At 49.3% G+C, this 14,756-nt stretch overlaps 1 protein-coding gene across 16 annotated transcripts in view; it reads right to left on the bottom strand.

Annotated features, from left to right (window-relative positions):
* LOC130367542 (uncharacterized) overlaps positions 1-14,756 on the bottom strand; it is a 352,795-nt gene that overhangs the window by 286,518 nt on the left and 51,521 nt on the right. The gene's annotated exons all lie outside the window — the stretch shown is intronic.

The raw sequence follows: 14,756 nt of genomic DNA, 5'->3' as shown, positions 1-14,756 counted from the left end.
TTGGCATAACATCTTGGAGTAAAGTAAGACAATTAATAGTTGGTCTAGACTTAGACTAGATAGTATTACGGCGTGCCACATTTATCAAACAGCCTGATTTACAGTGATAAATCTGGAGCATTTTTTAGACTGTCTAATTTAAGAATTAGACACTATGGGGGAGATTAATCAAAACCTGTCCAGAGGAAAAGTTCCCCAGTTGCCCATAGCAGCCATTCAGATCGCGTCTTTCATTTTTAACATGGCCTCTGTAAAATGAAAGAAGCTATCTGATTGGTTTCTATGTGCAACTCAGCAATTTTTCCTCTGCACTGGTTTTGATAAATCTCCCCCTGTTAGTGAATCTGGGCCATTATTCTCTTTCCTTCTGCATGGCGGGGACTTCTGGGCCCCAACTAGAATTTAAGTCATGGACAGGTTCATAATCCACATTTCATACAGTTGTAAGGGGTACAGACGTACCAAAGCCTTGAGAATGGTTTTGGCAAATCCTTGACGTTACAAATTTATTTTAAATTTTCAATACGTACAATGCCATAGTAATATATCACCTAGAAAAAACGTAGAACAACCTTGTATCTTGCACTGACAAAGAAGAAAAAAAACAAACTCATGAAATTAATAAAAATAATTCTGTGTATATGGGACGTGCTTGGAATGATACATCCTATAAGATGGCCCATTGTGAAGCCATGATCCTTGTTTCTAAGCTTTGGGCACCACACTTGTGATCCATGCAATATAGAAGACTGTTGTCCTCTAGAAATAGTCCATGCAGCTCCTATGGGACCCTTAAAGATGGAGGACAGCCTTGGTTGGCCCCAATATGGTTGCATAAAACTGTGTTGGGTGTGGGGGGATATGTTGAAAGATCATGGGATAAGGTATAGACATGAAAAGAAAAAACTGGCCCTTCGATCCTTGGTGGCTTAACCGGGCATCAGAATTGGAGGACTAAGAGAAGTTTACCTCCCTTCTCTATGAGCCTCTCATAATGCACGGTCATTCCATACTGCGGCCATATAGACCAATACTGCACACAACACCACTAATATAGATGACTCCAGTTGTCTCAGTCTTATGTCAATCGCCCCCTCTCAGTGGAAACTCTATAGTGTCCAAGTGTTGACCAAAGCTTGGGATAATAAGATGTAATGGATGACACTGAGATATCCTACCAGTATAAAGATGTGGCCCCATCACTACCTGAAGTTGGTGACACTGAGTCACTTTCTGTATGAATATCTTGAAATCTGTGATTTATATTTAAAGATTGTACCACATTGTGTGTATTTTTTCTCTCGAAATATTGGTTGTAAGATTTTGATTTTCAAAAAGTTTGTTAATAAAACGTAAAAAAAAAAATAATATTCTCCAAATCATTGATTTGATTTCTTGCTATTTTATAAGTGTTTCCCATTCACATCCGTAGGTTTGAAGTCGGTATCACTAGCACAGGTACTGTACAAGCCTCCATACTATAGAAAGCTCCCATACCCATGAGCAGGACTAGGTCAGCCCCAGGGCCGGCTCCACCTATAGGCAAAATAGGTGGGCGCCTAGAATGACTTCTTGATTGGGGCGCCCCTCTGTCCACTGCAAGAAAGTTTTGCACACTGTCCTGATAGCAACCGCTCACCCCAGTAGTAATGTGATTACATGAGTAGGAGGGTAGTTTGCTACCCCTGTAGTAAGGTGGGGTGTTTAAAAGGGCGGAGACAATGGACTGAGTCAAGGGGGCGGCAGAATTATCTTTTGCCTAGGGTGGCAAAAATCATTGCACCATTCCTGGTCAGCCCTCTGCCAACTTATCTTGTTACACCACAGAGCTGTAATACACTCATTGCCAAAAATAATAAGGTACCCTGATAAAAATGGCTGCAAAACTTATGTGTATTTGTGCAAAAGACAAAAAATGACAAATGGCCCTACCTGGTGCCTTTACCCAAGTGGATACTCAATGGGAAAAACAGAGGATATGTTTACCTTGGGGGTGTTGGGCTAAGAGCTCAACACCTATAAGAGCATGTGGAAAGAAAACGAGAAGATCTGCCGATACCCCGATTGGTGGGTAAGGATGGTCACGTCAAGGAAAGGATGATACCCACTCTTGCATAGAAAGAAAAGAGGGGTTTCTCTCCATATGGGCACTCGCTGGTATTGCTGTAAGGATTTTACCACGGACAACATATAAAATAAAAAACTATTGTCAGGATTCGGCAGGCTGGTGGTGGATCCTCTGTGTCAGTGAGGGATTGGCATGGACCGTACCGGAGGATCGGTTCTAAGTTGCTACTGGTTCTCACCAGAGCCCGCCACAAAGCGGGATGGTCTTACTGCGGCGGTAGCAACCAGGTCGTGTCCTCCAGTAGCGGCTCAACCTCACTGACTGCTGAGACAGGCAAAGTACAAAGGAGAAGGCAGGAGCGTGGTCGGACGTAGCAGAGGTCAGGGCAGGCGGCAAGGGTTCATAGGCGAGAGGACAATAGCAAAGGGTTCGGCAACGGGCCAGGCAATACACAACAGTAAGGAACGCTTTCAAAATGGCACTAGGCACAAAGATTCGGCAAGGGCAGGAAGGGGAAGAACTCTTAAATAGGCAGGGACACAGTGGGGGAATCAGAAACCAGCGCATCAATTATTGGTGCGCTGGCCCTTTAAATTTACCATAGACGGCACGTGCGCCCTGGGGAGTGGGGCCGCGTGAGCCGGGATGCTGAGGACGGAGCAGCAACGCGCCGGAGCGCAGGTAAGAGGGAGGGGGACGCGATGTGCGAGCGGTGGCCAGCCGCCACACGAGCCGCGTCCCTGGGACAATAGGACCCACGCTCCCGGTCAGTGTCTCTGACCGGGAGACGCTGGGGACCGGGGGCAACCGAAGCAGGCAGCGGGCGCTCTGATCCGGAGGCGGGGACCGGAGCGCTCGCTGTAACAGTACCCCCCCCCCCTTAGGTCTCCCCTCTTCTTGGTACCAAGAAAGTTGAAAACGAGGCTGCGGTCCAAGATGTTACTCTCAGGCTCCCATCACCTCCTCAGGGCCGCAGCCCTCCCAATCACCCAAAAAAAATCTTTTCCCCCGGGAGATCTTAGAAGCTAGAATTTCTTTGACTGTGAAGATGTCAGAGGTACCAGCGACAGGGGTGGGAGGAAGAAGTTTGGGAGAGAAGCGGTTAAAGACAGCGGGTTTAAGGAGGGAGACATGGAAAGAGTTATGGATTCGAAGGGAGGGAGGAAGATGGAGCTGGTAGGAAACCTGATTAATGCGGCTTTTGACCTTGAAGGGACCCAAGAAACGAGGACCCAGCTTGTAACTTGGTACCTTGAATCTGACGTACTTTGAAGAAAGCCACACCTTGTCCCCAGGACGGAATTCTGGAGGAGATCTGCAACTCTTATCGGCCTGGATCTTCATACGGGTCGAAGCCTTGAGGAGAGCTGAGTGGGTCTCTTGCCAAATGGAAGAGAAGTCTTGAAGAAGATCCTCGACAGCAGGTACAGAAGAGGATGCGGTGGTTAGAGGCAGAGGTGGCAGGGGATGACGACCATACACCACAAAAAACGGAGATTTGTTGGAGGCGGAGGATGGCTTGAAAAGAGAACTCTGCCCACGGGAGTAGATTCGACCAATCGTCATGACGGGAAGACACAAAATGACGGAGATAGTCTCCCAGGATTTGGTTGATTCGCTCCACTTGACCATTGGACTGTGGATGGTACGAGGAGGAAAAGTACAATTTGACTCCGAGTTGACCACAGAGAGCCCTCCAGAATTTGGAAACAAACTGCACTCCACGGTCCAAGACGATGTGTCTGGGAAGACCGTGGAGGCGGAAGATGTGAAGAAAAAACTGTTTGGCTAGTTCAGGTGCGGACGGAAGACCAGGCAGGGGCACAAAGTGAGCCATCTTCGAGAACCGGTCCACCACAACCCAAATGACACGTCATACCACGTGAGGAGGGAAGATCAGTAATAAAGTCCATGGCTATGTGAGACCAGGGGGTCTCAGGCACAGGAAAGGGCAGAAGAAGGCCCGCTGGTCTCTGACGAGGAACCTTGTCTCGAGCACAGACCACGCAGGATTGAACGAATTCGGTGACGTCTCTCTCCAGAGAGGGCCACCGGTACCTTCGAGAAATTAGATGAAGAGTCTTCTTGACCCCAGGATGACCGGCAAAAAGGGAAGTGTGGCCCCACTTGAGAATCTGTAACTGTTTACGAGGAGGTATGTAGATTTTGCCAGGAGGTAGTAGGCGCAAGTCCGTGGGAGCCACAGAGATGAAACGTTCAGGTGGGGTAATGTGTTGGGGAGAAGGTAAGTCGCCCACAACGTCAGAAGAGCGAGAAAGGGCATCAGCCCTAATGTTCTTGGCAGCAGGAGGGAAATGAATCTCAAAGTTGAAGCGGGCAAAGAACAGGGACCAACGGGCTTGACGGGGGTTCAGTCTCTGGGCAGATTGAAGGTAGGCTAAGTTCTTATGGTCCGTGAAAATGTTTACTGGGTGAGGGGCACCCTCAAGAAGATGTCTCCATTCCTCAAGGGCCAATTTAATAGCCAACAGTTCTCTGTCCCCTATGGAGTAGTTCCTTTCAGAGGAAAAAGTTTTAGAAAAGAAGCCACAGGTTATGGTCTTACCCCTGGACGACTTCTGGGTCAGCACAGCTCCGGCTCCCACCGAGGATGCGTCCACCTCAAGAAAGAATGGTTTGGAGGGATCAGGCCTAGACAGTACCGGAGCAGAAGCAAAGGCGGATTTCAGGGACTGGAAGGCCTCTTCAGCCTCAGGAGGCCAGGTCTTGGGATTAGCTCCTTTTCTAATTAATGCCACTATGGGAGCCACCAGGGTAGAATAATATGGAATAAATTGCCTGTAGTAGTTGGCAAAACCTAAGAATCTTTGTATGGCCCGGAGTCCAGTGGGGCGTGGCCAATCCAGAACTGAGGAAAGCTTGGCAGGATCCATTTGCAGTCCCTGAGCAGATATGATGTACCCGAGAAATGGCAAGGAGGAACGATTAAAGAGACATTTTTCGATCTTGGCATACAGGCGGTTTCTTCTAAGACAAGTGAGGACTTGACGAACACGAGCCCGGTGCTGGTCCAGGTTTGAGGAGAATATAAGGATATCATCCAAATATACTACCACACAGGTATAAAGCAAGTCCCGGAAGATATCATTAACAAATTCCTGGAAGACAGCAGGGGCATTACAGAGGCCGAAGGGCATAACCAGATACTCGAAGTGACCATCTCTAGTGTTAAAGGCGGTCTTCCATTCGTCTCCTTCTCGGATGCGGATCAAGTTATAAGCCCCATGAAGATCTAATTTGGTAAAGATCTTAGCCCCTCTGAGACGATCAAACAGTTCTGAGATCAGGGGCAGAGGATAGCGGTTCTTAATGGTGATCTTGTTAAGTCCTCTGTAGTCTATGCAAGGGCGGAGAGAACCGTCTTTTTAGAGGCAAATAAAAAACCGTCTCCGGCAGGGGAGGAAGACTTCCTAATAAACCCTCTTTGAAGGTTTTCTCGTACATAGTCAGACATGGCTTGAGTCTCCGGAGGAGAGAGAGGGTAAATTCTGCCCCGAGGTGGAGAAGAACCAGGTAACAGGTCAATAGGACAATCATAAGGCCTGTGAGGTGGAAGAGTCTCTGCTTGCTTCTTACAGAAGACATCCGCAAAACCGTGGTAAGACTTGGGAAGACCTGGTGGCGGAAGTACAGACGGGACCCGTTTAATAGGAGCAGGCTTGAGACATTGGTCAGAGCAGGAGGGACCCCAATGTAGAATCTCCCCGGTGGTCCAATTAAGGACTGGACAATGGCATTGCAACCACGGAAGACCCAGCAGAAGCTCTGAGGAACAAAAAGGAAGGACAAAAAACTCCAAAGCCTCTGTATGAAATATCCCAATGTCCATCCGAAGAGGCTGGGTACGGTATTGAACCGTGGCAGAAAGTCTCTCACCATTTACTGTAGAGATGAGGAAGGGTTTAGGCAGACGGACTATGGGAATTAGGTACTTCTTGACCAAGGAGGCGTAGATAAAATTGCCAGCAGAACCGGAGTCCAAGAAGGCGGCAGCCGTGAAGGAGGACTTGGACGGTAGGAACAACTGCACAGATAAGATGAGTCGTGGAGAGGAAGAATCCACACCCAGCAACGCCTCTCCCACGTTTACTAGGTGCGGGCGTTTCCCGAACATGGAGGACGAAGAGGACAGTCTCTCAGGAAGTGCTCGGTACTGGCGCAGTACAGACATAGATTCTCGTCTCTACAACGGCTTCGTTCTTGTGGGGTCAGGCGAGACCGGTCCACCTGCATGGCTTCCACGGTGGGAGGCCCAGGAACAGGTTGAGGTGGACTTAAGAAAACGGGAGCAAGATGAGGAAAATGTCTTGGACGAGTCCTTTCTTTCTCCTGGAGGAGTTCCTCTTGTCTTTCGGAAAAACGTTTATCAATCCTGGTGGCCAGCAAGATGAGGTCACAGAGGGTAGAGGGCAGCTCTCGAGCTGCAAGGACATCCTTAATATGACAATTAAGTCCTTTCTTTAAAGTAGCACAGAGGGTTTCGTTGTTCCAATTTAGTTCTGCGGCGAGTGTGCGGAACTGTATAGCATAGTCCCCCACCGAGGAACCTCCTTGGGTCAAGTTCAGTATGGCAGTTTCTGCGGAGGTAACCCGGGCGGGTTCCTCAAAAATGTTACGGAATTCCAGGCAGAAGTTCTGTACAGAGGTGGTGGCAGGATCAGCGCGGTCCCAAAGTGGTGTAGCCCAGGCCAGGGCCCTCCCGGTAAGTAGACTAAGGATGAAGGCAACCTTGGCTCGCTCAGTTGGAAACTGATCTGAGTGTAACTCGAGATGAAGGGAGCACTGAGACAGGAACCCTCGGCACTGCTTGGGGTCTCCGTCGTATTTGTCCGGCAAGGACAAATGGATTCTGGATCCGGAAGCAACTGCAGGAGGAGAAGAAGCGGCAGATGCAGACGGAGTTGCTGGCTGTTGCTGAGATGGCAGGAGCTGCTGAATCATAGTGGTTAGGTGAGCCAGCTGTTGACCTTGCTGGGCGACAATGGTGGTGAGGTCCGCCAGGCTAGGTAATGGAACGTCAGCGGGATCCATGGCCGGATCTTACTGTCAGGATTCAGCAGGCTGGTGGTGGATCCTCTGTCTGTGAGGGATTGGCGTGGACCGTACCGGAGGATCGGTTCTAAGTTGCTACTGGTTTTCACCAGAGCGGCGGTAGCAACCAGGTCATGTCCTCCGGTAGCGGCTCAACCTCACTGACTGCTGAGACAGGCAAAGTACAAAGGAGAAGGCAGGAGCGTGGTCGGATGTAGCAGAGGTCAGGGCAGGCAGCAAGGGTTTACAGGCGAGAGGACAATAGCAACGGGTTCGGCAATGGGCAAGGCAATACACAACAGTAAGGAACGCTTTCAAAATGGCACTAGGCACAAAGATCCGGCAAGGGCAGGAAGGGGAAGAACTCTTAAATAGGCAGGGACACAGTGGGGGAATCAGGAACCAGCGCATCAATTATTGGTGCGCTGGCCCTTTAAATTTACCATAGATGGCACGTGCGCGTGCCCTGGGGAGCGGGGCCGCGCGAACCGGGATACCGAGGACGGAGCAGCAGCGCGCGGAGCGCAGGTAAGAGGGAGGGGGACGCGGCGCGTGAGCGGTGGCCAGCCCCCACGCGAGCCGCGTCCCTGGGACAATAGGACCCACACTCCCGGTCAGTGTCTCTGAACGGGAGACGCCGGGGACCGGGGGCAACCAAAGCAGGCAGCGGGCGCTCCGATCCGGAGGCGGGGACTGGAGCACTCGCTGTAACAACTATATTGTTGTCACGATTCGGTTGGCTGGAGGTGGATTCTCTGTGCCAGAGAGGGATTGGCGTGGACCGTGTCGGTGGACCGGTTCTAAGTTGCTACTGGTATTCACCAGAGCCCGCCGCAAAGCGGGATGGTCTTGCAGCGGCGGTAGCAACCAGGTCGTATCCACCGGCAACGGCTCAACCTCTCTGACTGCTGAGATAAGCGCGGTACAAGGGAGTAGACAAGAGCAAGGTCGGACGTAGCAGAAGGTCAGGGCAGGCAGCAAGGATCATAGTCAGGGGCAACGGCAGGAGGTCTGGAACACAGGCTAGGAACATACAAGGAAACGCTTTCACTGGCACAATGGCAACAAGATCCGGCGAGGGAGTGCAGGGGAAGTGAGGTATAAGTAGGGAGTGCACAGGTGAGGATACTGATTAGGCCTGCTGCGCCAATCAGTGGCGCAGTGGTCCTTTAAATCGCAGAGACCCGGCACGCGCGCGCCTTAAGGAGCGGGGCCGCGCGCGCCGGGACAACACAGACGGGGAACGGGTCAGGTACGGGAGCCGGGATGCGCATCGCGAGCGGGCGCATCCCGCGTCGAGAATCGCATCCCGGATGGGAGTAATATCGCAGCGCGCCCGGTCAGCAGGTCTGACCGGGGCGCTGCGAATGAGAGGACGCTGCGAGCGCTCCGGGGAGGAGCGGGGACCCGGAACGCTCAGCGTAACAATTGCGTTTTATTCAGACGACGTGTTTCGCATCGTCTGAATAAAGCACAATATAATTTTTTTATTTTAAATATTGCTCATGGTAAAATTCTAACGGCTAAACCAGCCCATATGGAGAGATACCCTTCTTTTTGTCCTCAGGCAGATAAGTGATAAGACACAGGGTCTTGCTGCAAGAGGGCGTAAAAGTGCTTGCCCCGAGTCCCTTAGTATATATCATAAGTAGTGTTGCTCGCGAATATTCGCAATTCGAATTTTATTCGCGAATATCGCATATTTGCGAATTCGCGAATATTCGCGAATATAGCGCTATATATTCGTAATTACGAATATTCGTTTTTTTTTTTGGTTTTTTTTTCACAGTACACATCACAGTGATCATCCCTCTCTGCTTCCAGCTTATGTGGTGTAAGAAGGCTCTAATACAACTGTGTGAGACTGGTGTGCGAATTTTCGCATATGCGAAACTTTACATATGGTAATTTTCGTATATGCGAATTTCCGCTTATGTTAATTTTTCTATATGCAAATTTTCGCATATGGTAATTTTCGCACACGCGAATATTCGCATATGCGAAATTAAAATGAGAATATTACGAATATGCGAATATTCGCGAATTCGAATATGGCCTATGCCGCTCAACACTAATCAAAAGTAGGTTACGTCAAAGGAGGCACTTATCGTCAATTCAAATGTGGGTAAGTGTGCAGGATCAGCATTGACCCTGAAAGGTGGCAGCCATGTTTTTCTAGTCCTGTACAAAACTACCCGAGTCATTAAAGGGCTAGTAATAAGGACATGTTCAAGGGGAGGGGGGGGGGGGGGGTCTGGTCACTATCACTATCTCAGTTAAGTTGTAAGCTCTATGGACATTGCACTGTGATTATCAGGCTGTCATAAGACAATTAACAGATCACCTTATGAGGATCACCTCCAGTAAAGGTCCAACTAAGTGTACCAACACGATGACCGCTCTTCTAGAATTCACCTTTCTGTCCGATCATAGTTGTGGCCCTAATGGAGCAGAGCTGCAGCGTATATCATAGAGAGGATTATGGCAGCCTGAATCATTGATGAGGTAAGAGATGGATTCCATGCTACCCTAGACTACAATCCAAAGATGGGACAGTGATATTAATAGTTGTAGGCTTCTATACTTCCCCATATAGATATAGGCCCCCTATGTGCCCCATTCAGTTGAGAGCCCTCTCTTTACAATGCTCCTATTGATAGTAGTAGGAAGGCACCCCCCACATCAGTCAAGCCATACTTCTTCACTCCACTGTGCAAAACTGTTCTTCCAGTCCATGGTCCAAACCTACTGCTATGGGCCCCATACCAGAGAAGCAGTGGAGCACAAAATCTTATGTGGGTGTTAGTTTAATTACCATCTCAGTGCCCTATCCAGGGTCCACCACAGGGTCCAGACTCGCACCCTCCTGACCTCCCCTGGGGCGTCTCCTCGGGGTTCTCACTTGTCATAAGTACCAACAGCCACTGCTTACTGACTAAAAGTGACAGCGGCATCGGCTGTCATTTTAAATATTCAGTAGACTCATTCTAAAGTCTGATTTGGGCCTAAGTAGGCCAATACTCTATTGTGTTTGATTATGAGGCCTATACTCTATTGTGTCTGATTATGAGGCCTATACTCTATTGTGTCTGATTATGAGGCCTATACTCTATTGTGTCTGATTATGAGGCCTATACTCTATTGTGTCTGATTATGAGGCCTATACTCTGTTGTGTTTGATTATGAGGCCTATACTCTATTGTGTTTGATTATGGGGCCTATACTCTATTGTGTCTGATTATGAGGCCTATACTCTGTTGTGTTTGATTATGAGACCTATACTCTATTGTGTTGGATTATGAGACCTATACTCTATTGTGTTGGATTATGAGGCCTATACGCTATTGTGTCTGATTATGAGGCCTATACTCTATTGTGTCTGATTATGAGGCCTATACTCTATTGTGTCTGATTATGAGGCCTATACTCTATTGTGTTTGATTATGAGGCCTATTCTCTATTGTGTTGGATTATGAGGCCTATACTCTATTGTGTTTGATTATGAGGCCTATACTCTATTGTGTTGGATTATGAGGCCTATACCCTATTGTGTCTGATTATGAGGCCTATACTCTATTGTGTCGGATTATGAGGCCTATACTCTATTGTGTTGGATTATGAGGCCTATACCCTATTGTGTCTGATTATGAGGCCTATACTCTATTGTGTTGGATTATGAGGCCTATACTCTATTGTGTTGGAATATGAGGCCTATACTCTATTGTGTTGGATTATGAGGCCTATACGCTATTGTGTCTGATTATGAGGCCTGTACTCTATTGTGTTGGATTATGAGGCCTATACTCTATTGTGTTGGATTATGAGGCCTATACTCTATTGTGTTGGATTTTGAGGCCTATACTCTATTGTGTTTGATTATGAGGCCTATACTTTATTGTCTCAGATTATGAGGCCTATACTCTGTTGTGTTGGATTATGAGGCCTATATTCTATTGTGTTTGATTATGAGGCCTATACTCTGTTGTGTTGGATTATGAGGCCTATACTTTATTGTCTCAGATTATGAGGCCTATACTTTATTGTCTCAGATTATGAGGCCTATACTTTATTGTCTCAGATTATGAGGCCTATACTCTGTTGTGTTTGAGTATGCTATAGAAGTAATATTGAAATTGTGCTCCCCTCTTTGAAGCCTTATTTCCCTTTCATGCCCTGTGTATACATACCCATGTGAAGTACAGGACTAATTCACACCTTTTATGGTACAAACCATCCCTCCCAGTGATGGCTCAAGTGGGAAAAGCCAGACCCGCTCTCTGAAAAACAGAAATCTCTCACTAAAAGGTTCCATCTGCTTGAATTAAGGTTTTAGAACCTAGATACCTATTGTAGGGAGGGTCAAGGAAAAATTCTATTCAGAATAGATGGGTTTCAGGGGTCTTAAAGAAACCAAATATGAGGAGCCTCAGATGGGGGAAGGAAGAGATACAAAGTTTTGGTATTTGGCTTGCCCCGGACACTCCGGATGGAACAGAGAAAACTGAGTACAATGGTTGTGCCATGCGCAGTGTGCATGTTGTCTCACATTTTTAGATCTTAGCCTCAGTGCTGACCGAGCCTTCAGGTGACAGAATCGGATCATCCCCCAAGTCCAGCCCCAACCCAGATAACATTAGATGGGCGGTCTTGAAGAAAGATAAAAAGTGTATGATGGACAATGAGGGGGGTCTTTTGTAACATCTCAGCAAAGCACCATCACTGAGAGATTCCAAGGAACAAACTCTTTTGATGTAGCTATATTTAGGTCTCTTTTTCTATACTGTTTTGGGTTTACACTACGTTTTAAGCATATGGCCCCCGAATCTGGTTGGGGGAGTGAAAACCAGGCACTCCCGGCCCTTATCTCATTAATTTGAATGAGCCGACCAGAGTCAGATAGTGACTCCGGTCGGCTCATTTTTGCCCAATATCTCGTTTTCTGACCGGACCTTAAACCGTGGTACAACAGCACTGTGACCTCATGTTATTGTAATCGGACTCAGCTCAGGGATAGTCTTTTATTAGTCCATGTTACAAACATTGATTTGATAGAATTCAAGGATATTGCAACTCTCACCCATTATCACCTGCCAGTAAAACAAGGTCATTTATTGGTGACCCCCCCTCCCCCAGGCATATACCGGTCTCCGCCCAAAGTTACCATCCCCTTTTCCAAAATAAGGGTGAATGTCACAGCCTCTCTCCTACATGACAAGCTCAGAATCTTCATTATGTTTCTTTGCTATGGGCCCCAATGCTGTTTTGTATTTTGCCATACACCCGAGCCTTGATATTGCGTATACATGAATGGAGATATAACTATATAAGGGGTATTTATGTATGTATTGCTTTATACAGGACATACCTGGAACAAACATTATGACCCTGTCCAAACCCAACCCCAATGGCAAACCATTCCCGCAACCCATCAAAACCAATCCTATAACCATAGGGCGGTGGTGCCCCCAGGGCTTGAGGGTCTTGTTGAGGTAAGATACTGTCACGATTCGGCTGGCAGGAGGTGGATCCTCTGTGCCAGAGAGGGATTGGCGTGGACCGTGCTAGTGGACCGGTTCTAAGCTACTACTGGTTTTCACCAGAGCCCGCCGCAAAGCGGGATGGTCTTGCAGCGGCGGTAGCAACCAGGTCGTATCCACTAGCAACGGCTCACCTCTCTGACTGCTGAAGACAGGCGCGGTACAAGGGAGTAGACAGGAGCAAGGTCGGACGTAGCAGAAGGTCGGGGCAGGCAGCAAGGTTCGTAGTCAATATGGCAATAGCAGGAGGTCAAGTACACAGTATGGACAAACACAGTAAACGCTTTCTCAAGGCACAAAGGCAACAAGATCCGGCAGGGGAGTGCAGGGGCAGTGATCAGATATAGTCTGGGAGCAGGTGGAAGCCAATTAAGCTAATTGGGCCAGGCACCAATCATTGGTGCACTGGCTCTTTAAGTCTCAGAGAGCTGGCGCGCGCGCGCCCTAGAGAGCGGAGCCGCGCGCGCCAGCACATGACAGCAGGGGACCGGGACGGGTAAGTGACCTGGGATGCGACTCGCGAGCGGGCGCGTCCCGCTGTGCGAATCGCATCCCCGACGGCCATGACAGTGCAGCGCTCCCGGTCAGCGGGACTGACCGGGGCGCTGCGAAGAGAGAGACGCCGTGAGCGCTCCGGGGAGGAGCGGGGACCCGGAGCGCTAGGCGTAACAGTACCCCCCCCCCTTAGGTCTCCCCTTCTCTTTGTCCGGTAACTGCCTCCCCTGGGATGAGGACACCGGGAAAGAATGGAGGGTTTCCTCAACGGCAGGCAGTACAGCAGGAGTGGGAATGGGGAGGGAGGGCAGAGGGCGAAGCCTGGCACGGGGCAGTGTGACACCAGGACGGGGGCCATGAGGAGGCACTGAGGCTTGCCTGACTGGACTGGGAGGGGGGGAGAGGCACTTCCTATGGCAGGCAGAGTCCCAGTTCTTGATCTCCCCGGTGGTCCAATCAAGGGTGGGAGAATGAAGCCGGAGCCATGGCAGACCGAGGAGGACCTCAGAGGTACAGTTGGGAAGGACGAAGAACTCAATGACTTCATGATGGGGTCCTATACACATCAGGAGGGGTTCTGTGCGGTAACGCACGGTGCAATCCAACCTGACTCCGTTGACCGCGGAAATGTAGAGTGGCTTGACGAGACGGGTCACCGGGATGCGGAATTTATTCACCAAGGAATCCAGAATAAAATTCCCAGAGGCACCAGAGTCCAAGCAGGCCACGGCTGAGAGGGAGGAGTTGGCTGAAGGAGAAATCCGTACGGGCACCGTGAGACGTGGAGAAGCCGACTTTGAATCAAGAGACGCCACACCCACGAGAGCTGGGTGCGAGCGTGCGTTTCCCAGACGTGGAGGACGAATAGGGCAATCCACCAAGAAATGTTCAGTACTGGCACAGTACAGACAAAGATTTTCTTCCCTACGGCGATTCCTCTCTTCCTGGGTCAGGCGAGACCGATCCACTTGCATGGCCTCCTCGGGGGGAGGCCTAGGCGTAGATTGCAACGGAGACTGTGGGAGAGGTGCCCAGAGATATAAGTCTTTTTCCTGGCGGAGCTCTTGATGTCTCTCAGAAAAACGCATGTCAATGCGAGTGGCTAGATGAATGAGTTCATGCAGGTTAGCAGGAATTTCTCGTGCGGCCAGAACATCTTTAATGTTGCTGGATAGGCCTTTTTTAAAGGTCGCGCAGAGGGCCTCATTATTCCAGGATAGTTCAGAAGCAAGAGTACGGAATTGTATGGCGTACTCGCCAACGGAAGAATTACCCTGGACCAGGTTCAGCAGGGCAGTCTCAGCAGAAGAGGCTCGGGCAGGTTCCTCAAAGACACTTCGAATTTCCGAGAAGAAGGAGTGTACAGAGGCAGTGACGGGGTCATTGCGGTCCCAGAGCGGTGTGGCCCATGACAGAGCTTTCCCAGACAGAAGGCTGACTACGAAAGCCACCTTAGACCTTTCAGTAGGAAACTGGTCCGACATCATCTCCAAGTGCAGGGAACATTGTGAAAGAAAGCCACGGCAAAACTTAGAGTCCCCATCAAATTTGTCCGGCAGGGACAAGCGGAGGCTAGGAGTGGCCACTCGCTGCGGAAGAGGTGC

The sequence above is a fragment of the Hyla sarda genome, chromosome 4 (assembly GCF_029499605.1).
Source record: "Hyla sarda isolate aHylSar1 chromosome 4, aHylSar1.hap1, whole genome shotgun sequence".
Lineage (NCBI taxonomy): Eukaryota > Metazoa > Chordata > Amphibia > Anura > Hylidae > Hyla > Hyla sarda.
This window is presented reverse-complemented; position numbering and strand designations above follow the sequence as displayed.